The following is a 13,328-nucleotide window of genomic DNA, read 5'->3' on the forward strand; positions in this document are numbered from 1 at the left end:
TAAAGGATTGCATTTTAATATTTTTTCCACAGTTATTTTTCAAGTTCAACATTACATACACATGGTTGATACAAAGTTTCATAATGGGCAGTTGTGAGCTTTACAAGGGTTTGAAATGCATACAAGTATCTGATGTTAAATGCTCAATGTTAACTCGCACCGAGTTTCACAAAAATATTATCACACAATTAGATTTCATCATTATCAATGTACAAATTTAATTCAATGTACACTATGTTCAATCTATAACACTTGCTGACACTTCATGTCAGACGTGACAGGTCAGAAGTACAGTGAACCCTTGATCCAAGGGACTATGTAGGAGAAGGTTCGTTTGCCGTCGATGGAAATGTACGCAGTTGATAGGTTCCAGAATGTAAGCACGGGAACAAGCGTACATCACGATGTGGCCATCGCTGCATAAAAAACAGAGCTCAAAGGTAGACTAAAAGTAAACTTTTTACTAGTAATGACTAAAATATCATGACCATGACACATGGTTTTGACAGTTATATAGGCAAGCAAAGCCATTGAATGTTTTAGCCACAAATTTGCTTCAGCAGCATGCCTCAACATTAGTCTATGGTTTTTAAGTACATACAGTCCTTCCAAGAACAAAGTATAACAAGGGATAAACATGCAAAATACAGTGAGTGACTTGAAAACACAGAATGATGATGCTATTACTATTTAGTTTGAATGATTCTTGCAGTGGGGGAGATTGATTAAAAACATTATTTGGGACATACACCACTGTTAAGTTTACACTGTGTGTAAGAGAAAACCTGAAGAACAGAATACACAAACACAGGAAAAAAGCCAAAATAAGCCAATGTCAAATTTTAAATCCATAGAAAGAACAAATAATTTTATGAAAGGAATTTAGTCAGAACAATATCACATCACAGTACAGACAAACCCAGTGGGCTGGCAAAGACGAGACTGTTGCGACAAGAACGGTAGTATATACGGACAACACAATGCCAAAACATGCGAACCCAGCTATGAAACTGAGCATATATTCAAGCAATGCAACACAACACAACAAAGTAGGCTTTCTAAGACACAACAGTTGCGATGTTTTGGGATCTGATCAGTTCCCGTCATCAGGCACAGAGACACTGTCATGAAAACGGGGGAGTAGGTGGCACAGTGGTAAGAGAGTAGGAGCCGGGTTCGGATCCCCGTCCGGCCATTGTGGTTTTGGTTTCCTAAGCCTGGCTCCTTACTGAAGGTCATGGACTCATGGCTGATTCAATCCTCAAACCTTGATATGTATGCTTCAGAAACATTTCAAAATAGTTAAGACTAGGTTTCACACACCATGTAAGTTTTTTTAATTTCCTCATCATAACTGTCACTTAAGGGCTATTTCTATTAACACTACAGCTTCCTTGCAGTAGTTTTTCTGACAAATATTTTCAACGGATGTTTACCAAGTGTAATATTCGTAGCAATGTGTGTGACACAACAAATGCAAGAAAGTTACAGTTTTAAAATTACAGATGTACCCCTTAACTAATAGTAATGATGAGAAAATTAAAAAAATCCCAATGGGTAAGAGACCCAGCCATTTAAATTTGGAACCAGTAACACAGTATATTGCTGCTCAGTTCTTTACACTGACAATTTTTATTTTCGATAAAAATTTAAATTTAGGCTGCTTTGGGCTGCAAGCCACCCTGCTCGCTTATCCATAGCATCATACACGCAGAAGCGCTAGCAACATTCGCACGTGTATTACTACTTTGCTGCCTCACAGTGGTGAGTGGCGGTATGCATCTGTTACAGAGCAATTGTTTGTTAAGTCTGCAACACAAAACTAAGACGGCAACTACGTACATTATATCTAAGCGTAAGAACGACCAACAGACACGCAATACGTTACTGAACAACTGAACTTCTATTTGGTAATTCACAGACCCAGTGTGCAAGTATGTACAAAAAAAGAAAGCAACACAACACATGTATTTTCGCCATGAGCCATCTGTTAAATCTGAAGTCTGTTGAACAGAGTCCATTAAAGGAGGATTCACTGTACATGCAAAAATGATCAGCATAAAACTTTTATCAAATGATTGACTGACAAGTCAAATATTCATTATTGATGATTGCTAGCTAACCACCATAAAGTTACAATATTATAATATAAAACAACAACATTAACAAATTAATATGTTTCTTACAAAAACATTAAAATGTAACTCTACAATGCAGTAAAAAAATAAATGGATAAATACACTGATAGAAAATAGGTAACTTGTAGAAGAGAAAGCTATAAAAATTATTCAGTTTGTAAACACATAAAAAAAGGCGAAAGTACTTATGTTAAGCTAACACTGGTCACTTTAATGCTGCTTTCGTGCTGGGTGGCGATCAGCTATCTCTCCTGGATCTGCAAAAATTTATACCACACTAGTTAATAGCAGCAAAAAAAAATATATACATTCACACAACATTACTGCCATAACTAACTAATTATTTTTAAAAAAATAATAATAAATAAATAAAAAAACCACAAACACCACACACTTAGCTTTGAGAAAAAGACAGATGACAATTTTTGATTAGCACTTGTAAATACATTTTTTAATAGAAATTTTTTGTGAAAGTGTGTGTCTTACTTTAAGTACCGACAACAGTTTTTATTGCTTGTAAATTGGCCTGTGTAAATATCAGTTACTTTGTTTGAATCAAATACGAGTACCTAATTATTCTTGAATACGAATACCAAACAGTAAGAATGAGAATTAGAATCCCACTGAAATGTTTTTTCAAATCATGAAACAAATACATAGGGAAAGTAAAATGTTTAAATTGTGAAATAAAAAATTGTATTTTTAATTATGCAGCTAACCTAACTTAATCCAACCTAACCAACCAACAAACCAGCCTTCCATTTCTATTCTCCTTTTTTCCAGAACCACATTCCAGAGCCAGAAAAGTTTCACTACCCACAGAATACAATGAAATACAATGCAATCCACTTCAAGAAAAATGTTTAACTTTTTTAAAATGCAATATTTCCAAATTAATGATTATATGAACTCATATTTATATATTTAAATCCTAGTTATTCACACTTTTTTGTTAATGCGATTGGTGCACGGTAAAAAACGGTCACAGGCCCGAAAACAATGAATTTTGTATCATATGATCACTAAAGAGTCTAGATGCCTAAGTGGGTGACCGTTACTATGTAGGGAGGTCAGGAGCTTAGTTCCAGCTCGTCAGTGGCGAGATGGCCTTCAGACGGGAAGGGTGTTGCAGGCGGTCGCTCTGCGGCCTGCCATCTATGAGAAAGTAACAGAACCTCGAAGGTTGTAATTCGCTCTCCCTCTAACACACAGCCGATACGGTTCTATCGTGCCCGGAGGAGGGGAAGGTTTAGCAGGTTTCTCTTTCACTCATCCTTCGCCATGGGGAGGTGGAATGGATTATTTTTTGTCCGCAACTGCGCACAACATGTGGCTGAGAGCTAACCTCTGCCATTCCCGCACATCTTCTCACTCAACTCGCTCGTTCTCTCACACTATTTCAACAAATCTTTTCAAATCTTCAACATCAATACTTTAAACCATTGCACTTCCTACAGATTAATTATATTTCATGCACGTGCCCGAATTCAGTTGCAAAAAAATAAAAAGCGTAGTCAATTTTTTTCTTCAAAAACCTACTGAAACACTGTGTGTTAAAAAACATTTTGAAAGCACATTTTTCTAGATAAATGAAAATTCTAAATCACCTACGCCACAAGGAAACATTGTGCTTTAATATTATGTAAAGAAAACACCTCTTAGTTTAATAGTTATGTAAAGGTGGTGTGATATGTTTTAGATGTCGCACCATCTTATCATCCATGTAGAAGAGTTACCTGAAAAGCTAACAAGACTATTGCCATGGAAATGGAAATATGGTTAAGGAAATATTTTTCAAATGTTGGTAAACAGTAAAGAACATATAAAAAATCTTATAACTGTAAAATTAAAATACAAACAACCCTATAGCAAATTTAATTTCAATATGAAAAAGTCTACAATAATGTTTACAAGAAACGAAATTGCAATAGCAATACAAAAATATCGCAATTTTGTTACATTGTTAACATACATATTATTTTTAATAAAGGCAATAAAAATGACATAATATTTGGAATACAATAAATACCTTAAGCCCTACATAATTGCTGCGATTTTCACAATAAATTCTTTTTTTAAATATAGTAGTTAAAAAACATCGTAAATAAATTATGAACATACATATTATGGCGAAGGAAAGTGGACACTATCACACTGAAAAATCTTAGAGGGTAGTTTTCCTCATTTTATTTCTTTCTTTGCGTTTTTGGTCTTGTTCGTTAAAATATTTCCTGTTCAAATACTTGATACGCATATACGTTCTTGTCCTGACAAAACAGTATATAACTTCTTCTGGATATTTATTTTCAGTAGTTCCGCAAATAATTTTAGTCAGTGATTCAAAAATCCGCTCTTTTTTGCACAAATTGTTGCCATTAACATTATCAAAACACATTTCAGCGATCTTTATTAATTCAAAAAATTCATTAGTGGGACATTTTAAGTTACCCTTTGATTGTACATGTATCCAGCTATCGTCCTCTGAATTGAAATCCGTAGTGCCAAGGTCAGGATATTTATTTCTGAAACGGTGAGATATATAGCCAGAAACATATTTCAGCCCTTCAAGAGAAATTTCGTCACTTGAAAGGGGCCTGGCCTCTAAATCTAAGTCTATTTCTTCCATGTCAGCAAGATCTATTTCATTTAAAGGTGATTTCTCTTGAAATGTCTTTGTAAAATGCATTTCCTTGCACAAAAGTAGTTCTGTACTTTCATTCTGATAAGCACTGCCCTGTTCCATTTCATTTGACGAAAAATCACTTACCAAACACATTTCGTCTTTCTCATCCGTGTTTTTCCGTTCAGCAAAAACTGCTGCAGAATGTTTTCACAATATGTAGTTTATAATTCTGTATTTAAAGTCAATGGGCGACAGATGCGTATTTTGATGTCCCATACCTCTAATATACGAAAAAAAAAACCACTCTAACACATCTTGGTTCAGTTTAACTGTTAACAAATATTTAGGTTAACAGGTCCTATACATATTTTCGAGTGTTTTACTGACTGAATTATACTGGACATTAATTAAATAGATCACTGATATCTATACTTTTAAACAAAATTTTGGATTTATCATTTTATGTGAACTCTAATGCGTTAAAAAGTGTAACGCAACACTATACACAGGTAGTGATGTCTAGTGCACTGCCCTATGCACATTAGTTAACAAAAAATAAAGTAAAATATTAATTACTGATAAATAATACCTATATGTCATGATACAAGTAACAAATGCTTATCTGATATTTATCTCAATTAGAATACGAAAGAGGAAGACAAAATAATTAACTGATTTTAAGACTGATTTATTACTTACAGACGAATAAACAAATACCACGTATCCCTCAATACAGTAATTCCATTTGACCAAAATATCATTCCGATTTTTTTTAACTATCGTTGCCAGGTACATGGGCACGACTTCACAAATGTCAATGTTTCACGTAGAGTTCAAAAATGGATTTACGGTTCGAAAAATTCACTAACTCATAAATTAAATCAATTGTCCGATAAAACATTAGACCTATAGACTCAAGACCACTAAGATAGTTGTGCATTGTATGTTCAAATTATCGTGCCATTAATAATACAGAGAGAATAATTGAAGAGTGGAAATGTCAAACGTTCTAGTGTCATCTTAATAATTTTACAGGAGAAGCAAAAAACCTTCTGAGTCTGTTAATACTTAACATAGTACTGCCACAATATGAAGGAAGATTCTTCAGCATTACAAGTAGTAAGTTGTATAGTGCACCATTACCAGAAAAGCAATGACATAGAGCAAAAAAAGCAATAAAATAAGAATGTTATATGTGCCAAATGAAGAGATCATCGGGTCCAAGTGCCATTATGATTGCCGTATATATTCAGGGTTGAATAATAAGTACATTCGATTATTAGTGTGAACACATATTTAAACGCAAAACTTCATTTGGAGAAACCAAACATTACTGGTCACCATTAGAAAAACATTTTAAAGGCAGTAGAACAAACAATAGGATAATACACGAATGCTGTGTAGTCACAGAAGGGTAGGCTGTAAAACATCACTTTATGGAACATAGGCTAATGTTACATGTAACCAGTGTAACAGAAAACGTATTAAATTTTTACACAGGTGTACCAACTAACTGTCTATAATAGTCCCTGTGTTCTTCAAGAAGAAATGGTATCATTGTTAACAGGTCTTTTTTTCTTCTCAGCTGACACACTGGGTAGACCTTTCACAGTAAGCACAGCATTATGTAAATCAACCACGATTTTTCCTCGCTTTAAAACAGGGAAAGCTTGCCACTCTTCCAATTCAGAGTAAGTGTTTTTGATTGCTATTTGAGTGGGATGGGAGCAACCTTAATCATTGTGGACTTAGAAATGTTACATTTACTCAATGTCAGCAAAGAGTTTGCAACATTCTTCAAATCAAAGATGTCACATGAATCCATTGCAACTACATGAAAAGGATTTACAGCTTTCGCTGACTCAACAATCTTATGTAAATCGTGGGGAACGAAGGCGTTGCTTACCTTCCTTCGTTTCTCTATAATAGCGAAGTCTCTATCGCAACTCAAATAACTATGACCACTTACCAAGAATTTGTGTACTATTTCTTCAAACCACCCTAGACTCACTAGGAACATCATTAAAAATACAATTGTGCTGTTTTTATTCTGGCCAGCGCAGTTTTCTGACCAGATTATAAGTTTTTTACGTTTCAGATGTCCCAAGTTGAAAACTTTCAGTAAGCATGACGTAACCTCGGAGCTACCGCGTGAAGCAATGCTTTCACCCACATACACATGAAAGCATTATTGTGGTCACTGACATGAACCTATTGCTGTAAGTTAATGTCGGTACCGACAATACTTGCTGCATGTCAATGGACATTACTATGCTATCACAGGTGGGCAGTTTAACATTAGCTGAGTCAATGGCCATCAATTCCATAGCACGTTTCTATTTGTGATGTACCTGCTGTAAAATTTTAGCTTTTGGTGAGCATTCATTACTAGCCTGAATCTGTAAATGTAACATGACACACTGTTTGCATGTGTCTGTGCGAGGTTTATGAAACGACACGTGTGCGAACGATGTTTTAAACACTGACATTTAAAGTTTGTAAGATACGTTGTTGTCACAGTCACTCAGTGTGTTTCAACGGTTTCTTACCGCGGTTGTCTATGTAAAAATCTGTGTCCAACCCCAAAAATGTCTTCGAATGTAGTTTTACAAACCTGTCTTGTGGTACCATTTGTGTCCGGTATTAAATAGCACAACGTGCACTGACGACGACTGTGTGCTGGATCGTCATATTTACCATGTCTGCGTCTACCTATTTCAGTTACCTGCATTAGTCCTAACAAGTATGTTCCTTGTTCGTTTTCACTTGGTATTCCATGATAACCATTAAACAGTTTTAGCTTCCACTGCCAAGGTATATTACTGCATTGATAACTGCATTTACAGGTTGCCTAAAACAATATTACATACACAATTAGAATGTTTCACGTAACAGAATATGCTGTATTACACATAATATTGCAACTTAACTGAAATGTAGTAGTCTTAGTGATGCATTAAAATTAAGCCCCAAATCATTATTCTTTTATCACTCTAAATGATTACTAACCTCATTCTTCGGCGATGGTTTCTCAGGAATTACAGCTTTAATTTTCCTCCTCGCATAAGATTGTCCCGATATTCGCCTTTTGTTTTGATCATCTCTCCAAGTGCATTTCCTCTTTCCCGTACTGCTATTACTTACTTCCATTACAAATTATTCAATTTGCATTTTCACTCAAGCACATATAGACACAAAAAATATCATAGATGCTTGTAACTGCGCATAAAAAAAGGACAGTAAAGATACACTAACAATCCATGCCGCATGGCACTTAGAACACCAAACGGCAGCACCGCTTGGCACATAGGCCGGCGCTATCGGTTGTTGAGTGTTTGAACCACTTCCAGGGTGTATTGGCACTTGTAACATTGCTGGGGATACGAAACTAGGCACATAGAACAGTACTGTGAGATAAAACTATTTTTTCAGAAATCGGCACTTAGAACGTTTGACATTTATACTCTTCAATTAATTTAGTAAATATAATATTTAATAGCGGCTGGTTTTAGTTTATCCCAGCAACATCAACAAAGTCATAATATCAATCGGCAATGTTAAAAAGTTGCAGGGCGTCAGTACAGCGTTAGTGATAGAGTAATAACAAAATGGCCATACCTGGACTAATATCTTCTGACGTTAATAACTTTAAAATCGCGTATTCCCGTTCGCAACTTAACATACCATCAGCAGTTTGATGATAACCTTTTTATACATACTATTATTACCGCACACGTAACATAACTTATGGTAGGCCCGCGTCAGAAACGTCCTGACGCGGAGCTGCACGCACCAAAACGGCCAAAACCAAGCTTCTTTTTAGTAGCGTAACTTTTACAACAATAGGCTCGAGGCACTTTTTGAAAGTTCCGCCGAAACCTCGGGCAGTTTCTGGCCGTGAAAAACGTAATTCCAAAAGCCGCAATTACTTAATAATTACATAGAGAAAAGCCCAAAGGTCTGTAACAATGTCAGAAATATAGTTCAAAACCAAAAATAAATTAAAAATAAAAATTTAAATAATGTAGCACAGAATAATAAAACTGTAAACAAACATTTGAAGTATTAAGGTTTCAGTGTTCTGTGCAATGTAAAAGGACATTTGTAATTAGTGTGCCCGACATTCTGGCATCGCTAGCTAACATTTCAATTTTTTTTTTAATTTCATATAACTGGAATAGCCTAGTGTTGATTTGTTGTTCTAAATAAATTTTAATACATATAAAATCTATTTTTTTGGTTAAATTTAGATCTGTCATTCTAGTGTGCATATAGCATACCCTATCTAACCGGAATACACAACTGATGTTCTATGCTGTCAAAACATATTAATCTGGAGGGTAAAAATTTATTCATAGGTGTAAACAACCACCACAAAGAATAATCACAGTGTCAGTATTCAACTTCAAGTCGAAACATAACCGCTAAAAAGAATTTCGCTGTACAAATTTTTCTGTACAGAGACAGTTTCCTTGCATGAGCGAAGATAGACTCCACTATGAAGCGACACCTTGACAGACCCTTCGTTTCTTCTGCCTCCTCTCTCGTCCTCCCTCTACACCCCATTCTTCCCCCTCCCCTCCCGCAGGCAGGGCCAGCCGGCCGGAGCTCCGCCGAACTACCTGGTTCCGATAAGCGCCGCCCTCAGCGCCACGTCGCGGGGACATTCTTCCCGGCGGCGAGAGTTTTACACGCAGCACTAGAACGGCCACTCCAGAGGGTGTGTTTTTAGTCGGATCGTATCAAAAACAAAAGGATATGAAAATATATACATAACTCAATAGTGTTCTGCAAATTATGTTTTCATTTTCATTTAAATTTATTCTTTAAATCGCTCATGAAGTAGTCCAGCAGTGATCAATGGAAATTGTCAATATTAAACTGTAATTTTGATGATGAAAAAAAAATTTCTTACTTTTATAGGTGCAGAAACCTATTTGTACACTTGCTTCTTGAACATAATTATGTGTTTTCTAAATAATTCTGGCCTGGAATAAAAATAAATGCATTTAAAATGACATAACTCAGTAAAAAAAGTTTATTAAAAAAGATCCTAGGTATATTATGTCTTAAAAAGAAGCATCGAAAATATATATGTACAGTTAAATTAGTTTTGTCGTAATATTTTCCATGCACCAATCGCCTTAACTGCAGCCAGGTATACTGTAGTTTGGTTCAGCAATATTATGACATAATTTATGCTAATTTCATCTGGAATCCAAAACCATATTTAAGTGTTTTTCATATATTTTTTTGAGTCGCAACATCTGCTCCGTCATAGATAAATACAGCAAGTAAGCTGCTACTGCATTGTATGTTATTACATTGATTGCGACAGTCAATTTATATGCCGTTAAAACTATGGCATTCATTTTAATGGCCAGCGCAATGAAATGTCTGTGTTTCGTGGTGTTGTAGTCCATGGTTGTAGAGGTTTATTTATTTTTTACCACGTCAGGTGAATGTGACGAAATGAATACAAATAACATACTTGCCACCTTTAAAATTCCCAATCCAGTAGAATAATTTAAATGGTTATTTAAGCATAAAACAAACACTGCAATTTGGTTACTCTACGATTAAACCAGACAAATGACTAAATATTGTACATTTTATACTATCTACTACGGTCAAAATATTTTTAGGAAAAAAAAAAAAGAACTTTTAAAATACCTGAAAAATCTGCTTTGTAAATTTAATAGTTCGCACACATCTTCTAATAGTACTTTACACAATATTGCACCCATCATCAGCTGCCCTCAATTCATCTGTTCATATATAGGTGTGTACTAAAATATGAATGAACTATATATACTATAATATAGTAGCTATTTTTTCTTAAAGGAAATGCTTTAGTGATGCTGCAGTTGCTTTCTTAAAGGTTATGTTTGACAATGAATTCCATGAACAACACTCACTTCTAATGACTGCATTATCCAAGTTTTCAGTTTTAATAAAATAATTCTAAATTTTTTCCACTTTTCGTACTACTGTTGTGTTTTATGGTTTTGTCACGGTTTTTACCGTCTTTTTTCCGCTGTATGCAATGTTTAAGTCAAAAAGAGAAACCGCAAAGAAAACATACAACTTTATAATACACGGAAACTCTTCTTGCTCTGAATGCCTGAAAGTACTACTTGATTTTCCCGTTCATATAGTGAACATTAACATAACAGTACTGATGCTACATATGTAATTACAATACAAATATCTTTAAATAATTATTCACGAAGCACTACGCATTCAGTTTTATGCAAACTAAATAAAAAATGAATTATATAACTTAATATTTTGGTTGGATACGTCTTTAAAATTGCTTCCATAGTGGGAGGCAATTCAAAAAAACGAATGATAACAAAATCGGGGGATACAGTTTCATAAATTTCATTACACAGCTGGATAGCTAAAGGTTCAAAGAATTCGTTACGCTAAGTGAGGACTGTGGCGCATCACGCGTGGTGGAGGGGGAAGCGCCGCCATTTTGAGGTCATTTTGCTGCGTTTCGAGATTTCCATTTAGTATAACTTTTGGCTCGGAGATGCTACGATGTTCGTTTGAGTTTCAATCGTCATCTCTCGTCAGAATCTATCGATAGCATATATAAAACATTAGTGTAAAATAGTTACAGTGAATATCTATGGTGTTAAAATAAAAAAAATATGTCGGCCTATTCGCGTCAAAAAGCCAAATCCAAATACAAAAGATTGTATACGGTTGGAAAAAGCTCCCCAAAAGCTATCGAATGATACCAATAAATAGAGCCAAGATTATATGGTTTTATTTTGAACCTGATTTCGTCATTTAAAAACACACATTTCGTCGTAATTTCGTCTTTTAAAAAATATATAGGTTTTTTAAGCTATTCATGGTACTTACACAATATATTACACGATTGTGACATTAAAAATAGCAGTTGGGCCGTATTGTGTTGTTTAGAATCACATGTAATCATTATTTTAATGTTTTGGTTAAACATTTTCTCTTAAAAAGTACCATACCATATATTTTGGTACCAAAACAAAAATAATTGGGGAAAAAATGGTAAAACTCACAATAAAAGCTTATAAAACACCATTATTTAACACGCAGCATATATTTTGTGTGGGTTTATAATAATCGTACTAATGTTCGTATAAGAAGAGAAAAAAAAATTGGACATTCTGCTTAAAAATACGGCAGCAGTAGCTTGTGCAACGTAAGTGGGAGCGCGGGAATCCGTCTAGACAGGCTGGCGGCAGCACAGGAGGCGGATGCATGACGTCATACGGCTTACCTCTCCTTCCCTTGTCCAGACTTCAAGGTTCATCCCTCCCAGGCATACAAACCATCGTGTCTATCTCCCCCTTCCCCCTCAATGTCCTTTGGCATGTGATACTGTCAACATCCTTCCTCCCCTTCTCCAAAATGCGTGCGACGGAAGCCAGGTTTGTATAGTCCATTTCTGGTAAAATGAAACATTTTTAGGGCCCCCGCAACAGCCATTTACCGATAATTGTTTTGATACAATTTGTTTGTTAGTTACAAAATATTATTTCTGCTGGAAAATCACTGAAACTTCTAAATTTCTTTAATGGAAAAATTTAGCAGGGCTGTAAAAGTATTCATTTTTACCGCAGGTCCGCAAATGAACTATACTCGCCCTTCCTGCCGAACAACATTCTCGGCGCGTGACGCATGGCAACTACAGTCGTGTGCCACGCACAGCCACGAAAAACCTACGCAATTTCCAAACTACACTAGATATCCGACTGGAGTCTGTTTACGAAAAGCATTTAAGAATTTGTTAATGCCCAACTGGTTCTTTTGATATCAGATCAAGAGGATTTAGAGGAGATAAAATGGCTAAAAGAAATGTTTTCGAAGTTTTAGGTGTAAAAAACCAGTTACAAATTTGTTGAAAGTATCATATAATGTTACGGTCACCGCTCAAATTTAACAGTTATCTGAAGGGAACGAGATGACTGCGCGCCAGTTCAGAGCCTTGCACTTAGAGGTTTTACCGTGCTAGACTACCATTGAGCGTTGCTCTTATCATCCCGCTTCACTAACACACACGCTGACCAGACGGCACCCTAAAGATGATTAGAGGAAGCACGTAGAAATGCAAGGCAGGAAATTCTTCCAGATTATCAACCAGGACCCGGGCAAGTCTTGACTATCAAGCTTTTCACATTAAAATATAAGAGACTTGTATTGTGTAATTTCGGTGTTATTTAGCGGTTTTTCTTAGAAATAGCTTTCTTCGCATTTTCCATACAAATTCGCGGAAAATTTCGCGATTTCGCAATTCACCATATAATCGTGGCCCTACCAATAAAACACCACATGACCGAGTGAAGCAGTGCCAGAAACGTAAAAGAATGAATGCGGCCGAGCGGATCAACAACGGTGCCAGTACATCTGCAGCTGGGGCGGTTGAAATTATGCAAGTGGATGATGACTTCTTAGTGTTCAAACATGATTATAACATAAAAAAAAAAGAGAATTTTATATTTTGTATAAAAAAAAAATTACCTGTTACGTACACGTATTCACGTACAACACACGGCCGTGTCCATGACACAGCC

The 13,328-nt window shown here is 35.6% G+C and overlaps 1 protein-coding gene across 4 annotated transcripts in view; it reads right to left on the reverse strand.

Moving 5' to 3' along the window:
* LOC134537917 (rab-like protein 6) overlaps positions 1-13,328 on the reverse strand; it is a 100,969-nt gene continuing 87,641 nt past the window's right edge. For 2 of the 4 annotated variants that reach the window (XM_063378877.1, XM_063378876.1), the window contains exons 12-13: positions 7,487-7,612; positions 1-2,395 (exon numbers count right to left, since the gene is read on the reverse strand). The gene's annotated coding sequence lies outside the window, so the exon portion shown is untranslated. The remainder of the gene's footprint in view (positions 2,396-7,486; positions 7,613-13,328) is intronic. The other 2 variants (XM_063378873.1, XM_063378875.1) reach the window with 1 other exon arrangement.

This window comes from Bacillus rossius, chromosome 12 (genome assembly GCF_032445375.1).
Source record: "Bacillus rossius redtenbacheri isolate Brsri chromosome 12, Brsri_v3, whole genome shotgun sequence".
Classification (NCBI taxonomy): domain Eukaryota; kingdom Metazoa; phylum Arthropoda; class Insecta; order Phasmatodea; family Bacillidae; genus Bacillus; species Bacillus rossius.